The sequence below is a fragment of the Cricetulus griseus genome (assembly GCF_003668045.3).
Source record: "Cricetulus griseus strain 17A/GY chromosome 1 unlocalized genomic scaffold, alternate assembly CriGri-PICRH-1.0 chr1_0, whole genome shotgun sequence".
NCBI classification, from domain to species: Eukaryota; Metazoa; Chordata; class Mammalia; order Rodentia; family Cricetidae; genus Cricetulus; species Cricetulus griseus.
In genome coordinates, this window is record NW_023276806.1 from 238,445,244 (window position 1) to 238,463,509 (window position 18,266).

Below are 18,266 nucleotides of genomic sequence, written 5' to 3' on the forward strand. Positions count from 1 at the left end.
CAAAAACACCAATGACAGTTTATGCTGAAGAGGTTGTGGAGAAAGGGGAACACTCCTCCACTGCTGGTGGGAGTGCCAATTCATACAGCCACTTTGGAAATCTGTATGGCCATTCCTCAGGAAAATGGGAATCAGTCTATCATAAGATGCAGCAATTCCACTCTTAGGCATATACCCAAAAGAAGCACATTCCTACAACAAGGACATCTGTTGAACTATGTTCATAGCAGCATTATTTGTAATAGCCAGAACCTGGAAACAACCTAGATGCCCCTCAACTGAAGAATGGATAGAAAAAATGTAGTACATTTACACAATGGAATATTACTCAGCGGGGGAAAAAAAGGCAATGGAATCTTGAAATTCGCAGGCAAATGGATGGAACTAGAAGAGACCATTCTGAGCTAGTCACAAAAAGACAGGCATTGTATGTACTCACTCATATGTGGATTTTAGACATAGAGTAAAGGATTGCCAGCCAGTAAAGGCTGCCGGAGAGGCTGGCAAACAAGGAGGACCCTAAGAGAGACATACATGGTCCCCTGGAGAAGGGGAAAGGGACAAGATCTCCTGAGCAAATTGGGAGCATGGGGGAGGGGAGAGGGAACTAGGAGAATGAGAAGGGGAGAAGAGAAGAGGTGAGGAAGACATGATGGGACAGGGAGGTTGAGTTGGGGGAAGAACGGAAGAGAGCAAGATAAAAGAATATAATAGAGCGAGACATTATAAGTTTAAAGAGAAATCAGGCACTAGGGAAATGTCTGGAGAGCTACAAAGAAGACACCAACTAACAATCTAAGCAACAGAGGAGAAGCTACCTCCTTTCCTGATAATGAGATTGATGACTAATTCTTATACCATCATATAGCCTTCATCCAGCAGCTGGTGGAAGTGGAAGCAGACACCCATAGCTAAGCCTTGAACTGAAATGAAATCCAGATGCAGAGAAGGAAGACTGATGAGCAAAGGCTGGTGAAACCCAGCTGACCTGAACAAGGGAAAACTCTTGGTCCCCAGACTGATAGCTGGGAAACCAGCATGGGACTGATCCAGGCCCTCTGAATGTGGGTGTCAGTGAGGAGACCTTGGAAATCTATGGGGCCTCTTGCAGTAGATCAGTACTTATTGCTACCATAGGAATGGACTTTAGGAGCCCATCCCACATGGAGGGATACTCCCTGAGCCAAGACACACGGGGATTGGCCTAGGCCCTATCCCAGAGAATATGACAGACTTTGAAGACCCCTTATAGAAGCCCTCATCCTCCCTGGGGAGCAGAAAGGGTATGGGATGGGTAGGGCGTGGGGGGTATGGGGGGAGCAAGGGAGGAGGGTAGGGAGAGGGACCTGGGATTGACATGTAAAATAATTTTCTTTCTAATAAAAAATGAGAAAAAATGGATGTATAAATAAAAAAGAATTATATGTCAAAAGTTAAAGAGATAAAAAGAATAAATTTAAAATGCTTGTTTTTAAATATAAAAAAGAGAGTTCACACAACAAAGAATTTTTTAAGGAATAAATGTTCAGTTTTATATTGATAGGTGTCTATCTTTCTTCTATCAGGTAAACTTGTGTTGATAGTGGAAACAAAGATGGTTGAGATGCAACCCTTGCTATCAAATTCCCTACACTGCAGTGAAGAAAATTAAAGAAAAATGTTTAAGGTCAGATGTTGTGGTGGTTTGAAAGAAAATGCCTCCCCCCATAGGCTCATAGGGAGTGACTCTATTAAGAGGTATGGTCTTGTTGGAGTAGCCTTATTGGAGGAAGTGGCCCTGAGGTTGGGCTTTGAGGTTTCAGAAGCTAGGTCAAGTGACTCACACTTTCTTCCTGCTGCCTTCAGATCCAAATGTAGACTTCTCAGCTACTTCTCAAGCACCATGTCTTCCTGCATGCTTCCTGGCTTCCTGTCATGACAATAATGGATAATGGACTAAAGCTATGAACCTGTAAGCCATCTCCAATGAAATGCTTTCCTTTATAAGAATAGCAAAGAAACCCTAACCAAGATGGGTATCAACGTGGAGATAAGATACAAGGCACAAATGAAGTATCTACGAGGAAGCCTCTGCAGGAAGGCCAGAGTGTGTCAGTCTGAACCCACACTTGAATGCTTATATTTGACAGGTAAATTGGGTAGCAGAAGAACAAAAGGAGTGACGAGAAGCATGTGAAAGTGTCAATTTGCACAACAGGTGATTTGGATTATGATACTGGGATATTAGGGAACACAGACTGAAAACTCACCTCTAAAGAGGTGTGGAAGATGTACTGGAGGACACAGAGAAAACTTGGTTAGGAGATCATTGCACTATGGTTAAGGATGACTAGTGATGATGATAAGACTGAAGAGGGCTGTGTAGATGGTGACACGGGCAAATGCCTAGAGGCAGGTGGATCGTACCTAGGACCGGTGGGATGGCAGAAGAAAGCCAGGTGACTAGATCTAGAAATTTCTAGGTTTGTGATCTAATGATGGAGCAGAATTACCAGTAACCTTGCTAGAAAATACTAGAAGAATTTCAGAAGAGCAATCACAGCTCATGAATTCTGTTCAGGACATACTGTGTTTGCTTCCTGAGGCACACCAGTTTGATAGATTACATATAAAGGTCTGAACTTAGGGAGATAGAAACAATACAGTTAGGGACAAAGATAATATGCAGTATTGACATATACAGACAAACAAAACAGGTGTTTGAGGCACCTGAAAAGATTCTAGCAATTGGGTATGGTCAACTAACCCATGTTGGCACTGACTCTCATCAGAAGGAAGGGAGATCACAGGGCAGCGGGAGAGAAGACAGAGGTCAGAGAACACCTATGATAGCTTGAAGCAAAGAGAAGAAAATGAAGAAGCAGAATGTGGAGGAACGGTCACAGTGATCAGAGAACTAAGCACATGTCACACCAGGTACACTGAGGCAGGGATAGCTTCAAACATAAGTTCCAGGGCAGCTGCTGGAGAGACATCGTGCACGCCCTTTTCCAGGCTTCGCTGTTCGAGATACTGGCGTTGATGGAGATCTGAGATTCAGGCAGGGATCTAGACCTAAGCAAGGTCTGGTTCTAGAAAGCCAGGGGGGTGAATTAAAACGGCCCCAGTAAGTTAGGATCCAAAGGCGAAGCACACAAGCATTCCTCCGGGAGGGAAATTCCCACTAGACATGGTGACCCCCAACCGCACCGAAGCTCAAGAGGCTGACACGAAGAGGTCCTGACACTCATGCTATTTCCTAGGATCTCAACAAACCTGGCTGGGCCACTCATCTTTTTAAACTCCAGGAGAGGCAGTTCCCTCCCCCCCCTCCCCTCCGTCTCCCTTCCTCTTCTCTCACCACCCCTCCCTCTTGCTTTCTTCTCCTCCCTCTCCCTCCTTCTCCTTGAGTCTATTCGTCTCAAATCTGTACTCCTTTCCCGTAATCTCTTCAGTCTTCTGTCGCTGAGTATTTAAAACACACACACATACATACACACATGCGCGCGCGCGCACTGCAGCAAGTATTTTCAAGATAGAACGGGACTATACTGCAGGTTCCATGACATTAAAAAGGAGCGGTGAGGAAAAGGAGTAGAGCCGAAGCGAATACAAAAAATACTTTACAAGAATAGACTGCGACTTGTCTGAACAAAGGGAGACGGATCCCGTGTAGTTCTCAACACTGAACCTAGGGCATGCTCATTGAATAACTTGAAAAGATTCGGTTATTTATTTTATTTTTTTGAAAGAGGCAAAACGCTTCTTTGAGCTAAGGTATGCTGTTATTCAAGACGCTATGGAAACTAATGTTAAAGTATGATTTTTATTTTCAGGCTTTTAGGAAAGGCTGGGTTTTTCTGAGCTTAGAAACTAGAGCCCACACATCCATCGGCCCACCAGACCCTCAGTGCCGGCTTTCTGCCCACGTGCCCACGCTATTGCTCTCTGTACGCCCATCTCCCTCAGGTCTCCTGAGGCCTGGTATCGTGATGCCCCTCAACCTTGGGCAGCCAGATGCCAAAGGCAGCCACGTGTGGCAGTCTGGCACCTTCAGGAGCATGCTCAGTCGGGTCCGAAGCCACTTCTGCAGGTCCGAGCCCAGAGCTTGAGGGTCACAGGCAACACTTTGCCTCTGGGTTTGCCAGTCACAGGGAAGGAGGTAGTCTGCCATCGCTTAAACAGCCTCCTGTCTTTTTGACAACTGTCCCTGACTCATGCTGAAACACACGGGGTCTGACAGCTGGAGCCACTTAGGAGTGTTAATTTGAGCAATCCACCTCTCCGTGTTTTCTTAGCAGCCTATGACCAACGAGGGGGCGCGACTAGAGTTCTTAAAAAAAAAAAAAAAGAAGAAAGAAACTGGTGTGGGGCGTGGCCCGAGGGGAACATCAAAGAAGAGCCCGGGAGGAGGAGCCTGGTTACTGCCCCAGAAATAACAAGCTTTCTAATAGAAATGGGGGGGGGTGGAGGGGGGGGTACACTAATACTGCAGGATTGTGCATAGAAAATAATACTTCAGGACTGTGCATAGAAAACTTATGTAGGTGCTAGAAATATTTTTAGACTACTTATTTTTCCCACCAAATAAACAACTGAACTCCGCGTTAGAGAGAACGTCAAAACTGCAAATAATTTTAAGGGGCAGTTTTATAAATCTCTCCCCCCGGAACCCCACTACTCAAGAGCCATCCACAAACAACTTGCTGTGTCTTATCCCTGTCGCTTCCAGGCGTCCGCTGTGCTTTAGGTGTGACACAGCAGCCTCCGGGAAGGCCCCAGATGCTTCGGCTCGGGAGGTGGTGTGACTAGGTAGGTTAATTGGTGGGTGAGCTGATTGCCGGTGGCCTCCCGGATGGCTCTGAAAGACGCCTATTCCTGCGTGTCCTTGGACGCCTCTGCGAAGCGATGCTCAGGAAAGTGGCCTTGGCTGCGCCTGCAGCGCCCTGCCCCCGACAATTACAAGTCACGTTGGCCCAACACCATAACGTCTGGTGGAAGGGCTCCGGTATGTCACCTCGGCTCGCACGAGCACCGCCCGGTGGCCTCCGGGTCCCGCCCAGAGGCGGAGCTGGCTGAGTGTGGTGCTCCCCTGCAGACTGCGGGGACCGCCCCGGGTGGGTGGAGCCTACCGCCCGCAGCGACCCGCCTCCACCCTCGGCTGCTGCGAAAACCCGGTTGTGCAGCGCGCACCGGAGCTCGGCACCGCCGGGAGCCTCACTGGGCATGCTCCGCTCTTGCCGGCTCCGGAGCCCGTAGGTGGAAAGCTCCGGCTCCCGGCGGCAGGGCTCGCAGCCGGCATCCAGAAGAAGCGCGGGCGGAGGAGGTTGGTACGCGCTGGGTGCTGCAGACCTATCCTGGTGGCCATGGCAAGCGGCGCACGGCGACCACCGGAGTGGCTCAGCGGTGTCAGGTCAGTGAGGGCACCCGGCGGGCGAGCCTGGGTGGCAGGGTACGGTAAGAGGGAGCCCTGCGCCGGGTTAGTGGTCAGCGGCCACCCGAGCAGCACAACTTTCGGACGCCTGGCCTGGCCGAGGGTACACGCCTGGAGGTGCCTTGCGGTCCCAGCTCCTGGCCGGTGGCAGGATGCTGAAAATACGTGCAGGGCGGGGAATGGTGGGTTGGGGACTGTCTAGTTCCAGGCTGGTACCACAACCTTCTGAGGGTCAGGAGCGAGCTGTCTACAGCGCACTGGCCCAGAGCCTCTCGGATCTCCCGGGAGGAGAAGGACGCCACGCACAGACGGGGCCCTTCGCCGGGCTTTGGATCGTTCGTGCCACGGAGCCTCAGTTTCCCCAAGCAGGGAAGGGGGTGTATTTGCCTTTGCCCGGAAGGCGGCGCGGAGAGCCCTGAGGGCGCCGCGTCCTGAAGCTGCAGGAGTATGGGAAGCAGCGGGTGCTTAGAGCCGCCTCCTCCTTGTCACTGGAGCTCTTGGAGTTTGTCGCATTTGACACCATAGCAAGTTGACACGGATTTGCCTCGTGGCCTGGAATGGGGAAACAAACGTGCTTCCTTGGTTAAAACAGTAAATGTAGAGTCTATTATTCATTTTAAACCTGAGCGTTGAAAGTCTCCCTTTCTAAAATGGCCCGGGATTGAAAATTCCAAGGTTTCTAAAGCAAACTAGAAAAAAAAAAGGAAAGAAAATGTTTGCAGGTGCTTTTAAAAGCTGCTCACACTGTAGAAATATCATGGTTCAGTTGTGGTTGTTTTGAATGACACTTATTCAAAGTTTGGTTATTGCAGCAATCGTTATTTCTCTCTGGCTTTATATTAAAAACTGGGAAACAGCACTGCAGAAACGAAGTGGTTTTTAAGTTTTCTCACTTTTTTTTCTAGATGAAACACTTTTTTTAGCTGCTACTATACTCAACATAGTAAAATGTTCAGGATGAAATATGCAGGATATAAAAAAGAATGATTTTCAGGAGAGACTAAGTTAGAGCAAGGTGGTTTGCAGACATTGGACTAATATGCAAAATACAATCTGCACTCCCACTGCAACTTTACTGTTTTCCCCTACAGCCTTTAATAGACTCATATAGATCTATTAAAATATTTACAAGTTTCAGGAACCCAGCACATGAATGGTTACATTTCCTGGTTCTGTACAATGCATCACTTTTAAAATCTGCCATGCTTACTCCATATAGCTACACATTGTTTAGACAGAAATAAGTAGAATCTCTCCTTAGCCTTGCTTTCCTGGACCATAGGAAGAGGCAAAGCCTCTGTTTACCTCATATGACTCCATCTGGCTCTAAAGTTACTGAGTATTCTCAGTGCCAGGAATTACAATGAAATGTACCCAAAGGCTCATTCACCCAGTGCCCCGAACTTCACAAACTCTGTGTTCTCAAAACCTTACACTAACAAAACCAAAGGAGTTGGGTTGGAGAGTGTTATATTATTACCAATGAAGGAAAACAACCAAGGGAACTTGGTAGTCAAGTGACAAAACAGGTGATAATCTCTCCTTCCTGCCTCACCTTTGGGTCATTGACACTCAGCTTCAGAGCATACAGGTTTTAGGAGTGTTTCTGTGTTTGTATTTCTGTGCCCGATTATTTTGCTAGTGGCACTAGATATGCATAACAGACGATTTACTTTAAAAATAGATCTCCCCACACTCATGTAACTTTAATTTATTCAACCACCCCCCTTGGCTTACAATTAAAATGTTTAAGACTGTTAAGCCATACAGCTATTGCTTAATTTATACTTTCAATCTTTTTATTTTTTAAAGAAGTTCCAAACATTTAAATACCAGGTGACTAGTATTGTGACCAAATTGCTTTCAATCTCTAACCAACCCAGTTAGCTTTGTTGGGAAAGTGTGTTTGTATGAATTCAGAAAACATGTGGATAGTGCACTTGCCTAACCTAGAATCTATCCTAACACTTGGGGTAAAAGTTGTTTGTTCTAGCCAAACCCAGGGAAAGACTTACAATTTTGACAGTTTCCATGGCCAATCACATTATAGTTAAAATCAGCATTAAGGTGCAAATGGTTGGCTTTGAATTTGCTGTGGTACCTCCCTTGAATGGTTAAAAGAATAGGGCTTGGTCGTTTATGTGAGCCTAACTAATTAAAGGCTGTTAGAGTCATTCAACAGTCATGCTCCAACCAGAGACTCTGTAAATGTACTGGTCTTGCCCCTGCCTCCCCACCTGAAGTCTCTTCGTGCATTAAAATATCACATTAAATTTTCTTCCCCACAAACTTTTATGGTTAGGCTTCTGAAGCTGCAAGGATGAGTAAGACAGTATGACTCACCGTCTAGTTGGAGTGATGTGCCTGAAGACAAATCAATTAGAGTACAAAATAAGTGTCGCAGTCCATGTATGTGTGTGGGCCTGGGGAGGCAGAGAAAACTGACCTCCTTGGTCTGGAAGAGGGGGTGGTGACTTTGCATAGACCCTTGGGGAATACTGAGGATAGGTTCAGGGCCTTTTAAGCAGAGAAGTAGGTACCCTATACCCACCTGTTATGGTGGGCAGAAAAAATGCCTCCCCTGCCTGACCTCAATGTGACATTCTGCATGTGATGAAGAAAGAGCCTTGAGATAATTCTACATTGTCCACCTGGGCCCTGTGTCATCACAGGACTCCTAGAAGCTAAGGAAGAATGTGCTGGTGTTTTGGGAAAGACTCCATTGGTGACTGTTGGCTTTGAAAATGAAAGGGTCTCACAAGACAATGTGGGCAGCTGTGGTGGAAGCAAGGATACAGGTTCTTCCTTTACCAGAGCCCTGAATTTGGCTCATAAAGATACAAATGTGCTGGTTAGTTTTTATTACCACCTTACACAACCTAAGAATTGCCCAGGTCTGATTAGCTTGTGGGCATATCTATGGGGCATTGTCAATTTGTTGTTGTTGTTGTTGTTTTAAATTTTAATGTATTTTGTTATTAAGAAAACCTTGGAAATAAAAAAAAACAAACACCCAACTTAGCCATAAGTCCATAAAATATATTCTATACTCGAAATGTAAAATGTAATGGGAAGCCTCACAGCTTCTGCTCCAAATGCTGATTCTAACTGTATAGAAAGGATAAACATTGGTCTGGTTAGTTTGGACATGTTCTTGATTTCTAATTGATAGGAGGGCCAAGTCCATTGTGGAAGGCACCATTCCTCAGCAGGAGGGCCTAAGCTATATAAAAAGCTAACTGAGCACAAGTCAGAGAGTAAGCCAGCAAGCACAGTCCCCCCCCCCATAGTTTTTACTTCAAGCTTCAGATTGAGTTCCTGCCCTGTTTGATGACAGACTGGCCTGGAAGTCAGAGCCAAATAAACCCTTTCCACCCCATGGTGCTTTAACCCTTTCCTCCCCATGGTGCTTTCAGTTGGAATATTTTACAACAGGATGGAAACTAGAACATTTGGTGAATTTCCAGGCTGCAGAACAATAAGATGATGAGTGTTGTATAAAGTCACTAACACTGTGATAATATCTCTTATGGAAGCCATAGAAAACTCATACCTTCATACACAAAGGAAGACTTGGTGTGTTGAGGTAGCAGGCAGAGGCAGGGTAAGGGACATGAAGAAGACCCTTCATGGTGATGAATTAAACTACACACAAAGAAGTTTGCATTCTATCCCATTACAGGCAAACAGTGGGAAATGAGCTGAGGGTTTTAAAATAACAATGTGAAATGAACAGTTTGTTGACTGGTTTTAACTGCCAGCTTGACACAATCTAGAGTAAGCTGGGCAGAGTCTTAATGAAGAACCATCTAGATTATATTAGTCTCTGGGCATGTCTGTAAAGAATTGTCTAGATGATTAATTGATGTAGGAAGACACAGCCCAGTGTGGGTGGCACCATTCCCTAGGTAGGGGGTTCTGAACAGTATAAGAAAGGGGAAAACTAGCTGAGAGAAAGTGTTAATCTCCATTTGCTCTTGACTCTGGATGTGATGTGACTAACTGCTTGAGTCCCTGCCTTGACTTCCCTGAAATGATGGGTTGAAGTTTGAGATTGTAAGTTGGATAACCCCATTTCTCCTCTGTGCTACATGTTGTCTGGGTAGCTGTCACATTAACAGAAATGAAAGGAAAACAGAAATGTTATTTTCCTTCCCTTTCCTTGTTGTGATAAAACACCATGACCAAAAGTGACTTATAGAAGAAAAAGTTTATTTTGGCTTATGGTTCCAGCATGAGAGTCCATAATGACAGAGGAGGGGTGGCAAAGGGAGCTGAACAAGAAGGTCACTGGTTACATCTTTACCCACACACAGGAAACAAAGAGTGAACTGTGAACAGGGCAGGGCTACAAATTCTCAAAGCCTTTCCCACTGGTGTACATCTTCCAGCAAGGCTCTACCTTCCCAGACAGCACACCAAGCTTGAGACCAAGTGTGCAAGAACCAGAGCCCATGGCTAAAACCACCACAGAAGCCAAACCAAATTTCACAGGTCAGTTTGATAAAGGGAATCTACCCAGAGGTTGCTAGTGGAGATCTCTGAAAATAACATCATTCCTATGTATTTGTGCCATCAGTATTTAAGAAAACTTTTATTCACAATTCATCATAGAAATGAAAACAGATAGACCAAGTCAGTCCTATGTTAATGATAGCTTGGAGATGGCTCCCGTGTTAATTACACCTCTCAAACATCTGACAAAAACAACCCAGTGAAAAAGTATTTATTTATTTATTAATTTAAATTAGAAACAAGCTTCTTTTGCATGTCAATCTCAGTTCCCTCCCCCTCCTCTCCACCCTTGCCCCCCACCAACCCCCTATCCCAACACGTTTCTACTCTCTAGGGGGGCCTTCCATGGGGGATCTTTAAAGTCTATCATATCATTTGGAGCAGGGCCTAGGCCCTCCCCTGTGTGTCTAGGCTGAGAGAGTATCCCTCTATGTGGAGAGGGCTCCCAAAGTTCATATGTGTTCTAGGGATTAATATTGATCTACTGCCAGTGGCCCCATAGATTGTCCAGACCTCCAAACTGACCTCCTCATTCAGGGTTTCTGGAACAGTCCTATGCTGGTTTCCCAGCTATCAATCTGGGGTCCATGAGCAACCCCTTGTTCAGGTCAGCTGTTTCTGTGGGTTTCTCCAGTCTTGTCTTGACCCCTTTGCTCATCACTATTCCCTCTCTGCAACTGGATTCCAGAGTTCAGCTCAGTGTTTATCTGTGGGTGTCTGCTTCTGCTTTCATCAGCTACTAGATGAAAGCACTTTTTTTGTCTTTTTGCAACTGGGTTGCCTCACTCGGGATGGTTTCTTTTAGTTCCATCCATTTGCCTGTGAATTTCAAAATTCCTTTTTTTTTTTTTTTTTTTTTTTTTGTCTGCTGAGTAGTACTCCATTGTGTAAATGTACCACATTTTCTCCATCCATTCTTTAGCTGAGGGACATCTAGGTTGCTTTCATGTTCTGGCTATTACAAATAGTGCTGCTATGAACATGGTTGAACAGATGTCCTTGTATGAATGTGCTTCTTTTGGGTATATGCCTAAGAGTGGAATTGCTGGATCTTGTGGTAGACTGATTCCCATTTTCCTGAGGAGTCATCATACTGATTTCCAAAGTGGTTGTACAAGTTGGCACTCCCACTTCCCACCAGCAGTGGAGGAGTGTTCCTCTTTCTCCACATCCTCTCCAGCATAGACTGTCATTGGTGTTTTTGATTTTAGCCATTCTGACAAGAGTAAGATGGTATCTCAGAGTGGTTTTGATTTGCATTTCCCTGATGGCTAAGGATGTTGAACACTTTCTTAAGTGTCTTTCAGCCATTTTAGATTCCTCTATTGAGAATTCTCTATTTAGTTCTGTATCCCACTTTTTAATTGGATTAGTTAGTGTTTTGGAGACTAGCTTCTTGAGTTCTTTGTAAATTTTGGAGATCAGCCCTCTGTTGGATATGGGATTGGTGAAGATCTTTTCTCATTCTGTGGGCTGCCTCTTTGTCTTGATGACTGTGTCCTTTGCATTACAAAAGCTTCTCAGTTTCAGAAGGTCCAGTTTATTAATTGTAGATCTCAGTGTCTGTGCTACTGGTGTTATGTTCAGGAAGTGGTCTCCTGTACCAATTCGTTCATGGGGACCACCTACCTTCTCTTCTATGAGGTTCAGTGTGACTGGATTTATGTTGAGATCTTTGATCCATTTGGCTCATGGTTTGAGAGGGGATAGCCATGGGCAACGGGGTCATGAGGCTACATGCTCACATTTAAGCCATGTAGGAAGTGGAGTAGATTGGCTCAGAAGTAGGGCTTGGGTATATAGCCCCCAGTACCTGCCCTTCCTCCCTACATGTGACCCACTTCCTCCAGCTAGTCTTCTTAAAGGTCACACAACTGTCCAGATCAGCATCACCAGCTGGGAACCAAGTATCTAAACACATAAACTTGTGGGGAAACGCCTCACATTCAAGCCACTACCCCTGATTCAGGGTGGTCCAATCTAGTAGATTCTGATTTTAATGGTGGCTTATGGGACACAGCCTCATTGTTTAAGGAGAGTCATGTGTACTTTATTTCTGTTCATTACCTTCTTAGCAGCAGCCATTATTCTGCTGTCTCGACACCACGCCCATCAGAGCAGGGAGTTGTGAAAACACAAACTTGGGAGCATGAGACTGAGAATGGTGAGATTTTGTATGGGCCGACTCTGTCCAGTTGGTAGGGGCTCACAATATCATGGGCCTGGCTGACTCATCCGGGAGGCTACCATAGTCAGCCATGTTTGCCATGGGCTTCCTCTTTGTGGGGAGATAGTGACAGCTGCTAATATGAGATCATAGAATATCATGTTTAAATGTCAGAAACCCAGCTATTCTTTTCAAACATATCTAGTCTCTTTTCTGGACAAGGCCTCAATTCTTGCCCTATTAAAAACCTACAGTCTGGTTGGGTTAATATCTCTTTGTGCCTAGAAAATCTAAACTGGAGAAAGCTATGGTATTGTTAGAAGAATGACTCAGAACTGAAAGCAAACTATATAGAAAAAATTTCAGGAAAAAACTGTTTTTAGACAGGGTAGAAAGAATGCCCTGGGCTATGGAGATCTGTTATTGAAAACAGTAGTAGGAGTTTATTAAATTTATCTTAATGAAAAGAATTGCATTTATGTATGTATGTATGTATGTATGTATGTATGTACATATATATATTGTATAGGTTCTACTTACATAATTTCATGTGGTTGTTTTGTTGTTGTTATCCAAATGCCCTTTCACAACACTGCAGTAATTCTTCTCTTCCACTGTGGTATACTAGCTAAGAATAAACTTGTCTATCAAAAGAAAAAGCAATCTCAGAGAGACTCTACAAAGAAAAAACAATGGGTTTTATTGGGGGGGGGCTAACAGAGTTTCACTGGGAATATGTGTGGCAAAGTAAATGATGGGCATTCTTGTGGAGGCTGCATCGAGGGGGGTCTAAAAGCCCGGATGAGGAGGATTACATCAGGTATTTGGAGACCATAACCCTTGATCACAACTACTATTAACAAGAGAGCCTTCAGTCTAGGGCTCCACAGAGCTGCTGGGTAAATGCCCTTAAAGAAGAACTCCATACACGATTTTAGAAGTCCCTGCCTTGGTAGTTCTTGGGCAATCCTATGATAAGAACCTGTGCTTTATGACTGCCTGACTGTGCTCATTTTGTTAGGGTTGATCAAGCAGCTCCATTTTAATTCTGAAGAACTTTACATTTCTTTCCCAGACCATGCCCTCCTTTCAGAACCTTTTCTGAAATATTAGTCTTTGGGATTTCATGCCGTTGGTTATACCTTTCTTCTTTTTAAGATTTCTTTTTACCTTTTGCCTCCATGCATGCCTGTTTCACATGCATACTGTGCCTAACGAGACCGGAAGAGGGTGTCAGATCTTTTGGAACTGACATTACAGATGGTTGTCAGCCACCATGTGGGTGCTGGGAACCCAGCCCAGGTTCTCTATAGCAAGTGCTCTTAACCCCTGAGCCGTCTCTCTGGTCTCTATACCTTTATTTTCCTTTTGCTCTTTCTCGGAGGGTTTGTCCTGCCCTTTCAGCCTTGATCTTCTAATTTGCAAGGTGCTGTATGCTTTTGAGTAAACAGCTTTCCCCATGACTGTGACATTCAGTCACAGTACTCCACTATTTCCATGTCTGTGCCTCAAACCATCTGCTTTTAAGTATACCTTCTATCCGTGCATTAATTCATGGGTTCATTCAACAAAGGTTGAAAGCCTGAGATTCCATCATCCAATGGAGGGATGGGTGTGCACAAAAGGCAATCACATGAAATTATGGAGTTTTGAATGAAGTGGATGAGATTGGAGTGGCTGGGACCTTCTAGCCAAGATTTCCTAGATAACCAGGGACTTTCCAGATGGGCAGAGGAAGGAAGGTAGCTTTGGAAGTCACTGTGGTTCTGTGAGAACTACCAGAAGTCATTGAGGACACATTTGGGAGAGAACAGAGGGAGGAAGGAAACTCTGGATGACAGTAAAGTGGGGGCATCATTAAAAGCCATGGTTTTCTATTCAACAGTTCAAAATGATATTTTATTTGTTCGAGTTTTTGTTTGTTTATTTGTTTGTTTGTTTGTTTGCGCTACTAAGGATTCAAACCCAGTCCCAAATGTGCACCAGGCGGACAGTCTATGAACTGAGCTGTACCCTCAACTCTTGTAATATGTTTGAAATCAGATTTTGTACAGTCAGCTAATTGCAACAGCAAGGCACGTGGGACTGATTACAGTAACAAGTTGAAGGCACATGGGACTAGAAACAAATCAAGGAGGAAGGAGTCTGTTAGGGTGGTATCTGTTGGAGGTGATGATCTCTAGGGCAGAAATGGGGTGGTGGCCAGATACCTAACAGGGAGACTTGCTGGGACTTGGTGATTGATCTTTACATCTGGGCAGGAAATAAAGGGAGGCATTGAAAACAACTCCCATGCAATTAATTGGATTGTCTGTGTCAGGCATTGCATATATTTGGAGACACACCTACTTGGTGCAACTCTCCCAGGATCTATCCCAAGGCCGGACTTGGCAGCTCCAGAGAGACTAATTTCCATTGTGTGTACTTAAAGCAGGAATCGAAGGTAATGCCTACCCCCAAGACCATGTCTATAAACTTTACTTACCATCAAAGGGTGCAGTCTGTAAGAGAGACATAAATGAAAGGAGTTCATTCCCTAGTGCCTTGCCACCTCTAGATGGGAGTGTTTGGGGCCTGCTGATGGGGCAGAGAGAAACTTGGTGTGTGTGTGGGGACTTCACTAATTCTGAATTGAGAGGGCATTGTTAGAGGATGGGCCGCTACAGTGGATTCTGTAATCAGTGCAAAGAGGAACACTTCCTGAACAGATACTGAAGTGTAATCCTGGCCCTTTCCTTCCATTGAGAACTGAAGATTGCTGATTGTCAGAGGAAAAGCAAAGGGGGAAGGGTTTGTTTCTTGAAGACATGAATGGATTGGAGCAATAGGCTCCAGAATTATCCACTGATGGGGCCCACCCAGTTCACAGGGTCAGATTGTTCTTCTGGGTTATTTAAAGGAGTATCTCTCCAAGACATGCAAGAATGAACACACACACACACACACACACACACACACACACACACTTGTCTTGTCTGCACCTGCTTGAAACTATCATGGACATTACTTGTAGCTGTAAGTACTGCAATAAAGAGTCTGGCTGATGCCTTTTTCACCAAAGGTCCAGTTCTTCTGCAAGGAAGAATGTAGACACACAGCCACCTTGGAGAGTCACATACAGCCATGGGAAGAGATACACACCCAACCACTGTGGGGAAAGAGGCACACACAGCCACCATGGGGAGAATTGCACACACAGTCTCCGTGGGGAGAGTTGCACACACAGCCACAGTGGGAAGAGATACAGAGCCCATCTTCTCTTGTCCTTAGCAGAAGCCGGTGACTAGCTCTAGCTTTACATGTGCCATGCTTATAGGATGGCTGTGGACAGTTTAAACTTCTGGACACCATTCAGAGTTCCTACTAGTTGGCTGTTGTGACTTATCTCATGTTGTATATGTCTGTGTTATTACAAACGCAAGCACAGGAATGGCCAGTCCTGCCACAGGCCAGGGTGGCTCTTGCCCTCATTCTGCCTGTCTTCTTGCCACTTCTTCTAGTAGCCCAATTGGGAAAGAAGGCCTTGTTGCTGTTCTTTGTTCTCTATCTCTTTCTGCCACTTTCTGTCTCTGTGTCTCTTTGTTACTGTCTCTCTCCTCTCCTCCCTGTGTGTGTTAAGTTTTCTTTCTTTTTAATTTTTAACCCCAAGCTTTGGACAACCCTGGATGACCTCCTCTCTGAGTGGAGCTATCCTTAAACTTCTCTAAAGTAATCAGATTCTCTTTGAGTATACGTTCCAGAATCTTGAGACTCACTTTGGGAAAGTGTTGGCCTCATGCCCATCTTTTGTCATCCTGGGGGCTCAGCATTTCTCCATGGATGCTTGTTCACCAAGATACTTAGACTTTTGGTTTGCTCTTACCTTTGGCAGGCATCTCATTCCTACTTCCAGGCTATGGTCGGTCACCTCCCTTTCTTTCATCCGAGTGTCAGGTTTTGCTTCCTAAGTAATGGGCCATCTATCTCAAAGTCTTCCTTATCATTTCTCTCTGGAATCTCCAGCAGGCCTTTTACTAAATTGAATTTTTAGAGTGTGCCCCAGCATCCCAGAGTTCTTGGGATGGCACTCAAGACAGATGCAGTAGACGAGCTCTGTGAAAACATACTACAACACAGGCTTATATCCATTGCCATGACAACTTACTTCTGCCCTCACTTTTCATAGAGAAGCCACTATTCCTACTGAGAAAACTCTGCTACCTCCTTTATTCATCCTCCAGATCTTGGCCAGGCCCAGGGGACAGTCTGTGACCTTTCTGGTTTGCTCTCCTGTATTTCTGTGCTCTGTATGCTAAGCACCTGTAAGGTAAAGACCGGCTCTTAAACCATTTCAGCTTCCTAGAGCAATTGGTATTAAACTGACATTAATAGCTTTATAAATGCTTCGGTTAGTGGATGGGATCAACCCTTCATTGCTTCTATCACTTAGCCATAGATCTGACTGCCCAGGTGAGAAATCTCTGTGAACATGTTCTGGGCCTCCAGGTCCTTCGCTCACCACAGCAGGGAGAAACTCTGTGTGGAAACCAGGGAATGCCTATTTCCAGCTACTAGGTTTTTTTTTTTTTTTAACATTGATTTTATTTTAGATGTATTGGTGTTTTGCCTACATGATTACCTATGTGCCTACTTGTATGCCTGGTGCACACAGAAACCAGAAGAGGGCATTAGATCCTCTGTAAGGCAAGTTACAGATGATTGTGAACTGCCATGTGGGTGCTGAGGATCAAACCTGGGTCCTTTTCAAGAGCAGCCAGTGTTCTTAACCACTGGGCTATCTCAACTGTGAATTGACTTCGTTTGTTTCTAACAATTTGCAGCACTGTCACACTGAAAGACATGTAGACTTGGTGGGGAAATGATCTTAATCTTATATAATAAAGCCAGCTAGAAAACAATTCAGATCTAGCCCAACTTCTGAAAAGTATTATTCATTTGCCCCAACTCTTTGAGATAATGAGTACTTAGAAATGTAGGCAAATGCATTAAAATTAAATGAAAATGTAGTTGGCATTTGCATAGTTTACCTAAGCTGAGGTGTGTCGTGTCCTCACTGATCATTGTATGCAGATTGCAAGAGCCATAGACTGGGAATTTGTGGAAATGAGTACAGCAAGAGGCTTCCTGGGCTCAGGCTTGCAGCTTGGCATTGCTTCAGGATCACATGGGCAGAATCACACAGGCATGCCCCCATCTCAAAGTGTACGGGGGTTCTGAAGGGAAAACATCTGAGTGTGAATATCTTGGAAGCCATAAATGTTGGGTGATTATAAAGGAAGTTATTGTCACGGTCTTAAGAAGAATTAAGTCACATGGAGTTTGAATTACAGAATCCCTTCTGTTCTGTGTCTTGGAGGTCTAGCTGTTAGCAAGAGTGGCTGAACCACTTCACATGTGGAATGTTGGTTATGCAACTCCACTTTGTGATAATGGGCTGGTAAACCAGGAAAGAGGAAAAGCTGTTTAACTATCATCTCATTATGAAGTGCATTTTTTTTCAAATGGATAAACTCTTACTCCAGTGAAAAGCAGAACCTTAGTTGCTCAGTGTCCCTGGCTGTGGATTTGAATGGCTTTAATCAAATACTCAGAGGCACAGAGAGTGAAGGGTGCTTGGATATTTGGGAATACAAAGTAAGGATATGTACTTCAGGCACAGGAAGGGGCTCCATTGTCTGTGAGGCACAGTCCATACTCAACTGTTTCAGAAGAGAGATTGGAGGCCTGGGCTATACCCAGCAGGATAGTCCCTGCCAACCTTGTGGCTAGTCCCTGTTAGGATCAGGGTTGCTTCACAAAGAGGGTATGAGTGGATGGTCCTCATGCCTTGAGAATTCAAGTCCACATCTTCTGTGTACACAGGAAGTTCTGTTCCCAGAGGAGGAAAGCTATCACAAGCCTTAGGGCACACCAGCAGTTCCTGCGAGCCACCCATCAAGACTCAGATGGTGTGTTGTCACAGTATGACCTGCTGATACTGTGATGAGATTTTTTTTTCTTTTTTCTTTTTTTCTTTTTTCTTTTTTTTTTTTTTTACCTTTTTAAGGAAGGAAGGGTTTATTTGGGCACATAGGTTAAGGAGATGACAGCTTGTAGTGGCCCCAAAAGCATGGTGACAGGAGGGTGAGGAAGCAGTTAGGCAGCAAAGACATGAATACTGATATCAACTGC

The 18,266-nt window shown here is 44.8% G+C and overlaps 1 protein-coding gene across 1 annotated transcript in view; it reads left to right on the top strand.

The window, feature by feature from the left end:
• Window positions 1-5,178: 5,178 nt before the first annotated feature.
• Window positions 5,179-18,266, top strand: part of Mfap3l (microfibril associated protein 3 like) — a 42,831-nt gene continuing 29,743 nt past the window's right edge. The window contains exon 1 of the mRNA XM_027394084.2: window positions 5,179-5,392. The gene's annotated coding sequence lies outside the window, so the exon portion shown is untranslated. The remainder of the gene's footprint in view (window positions 5,393-18,266) is intronic.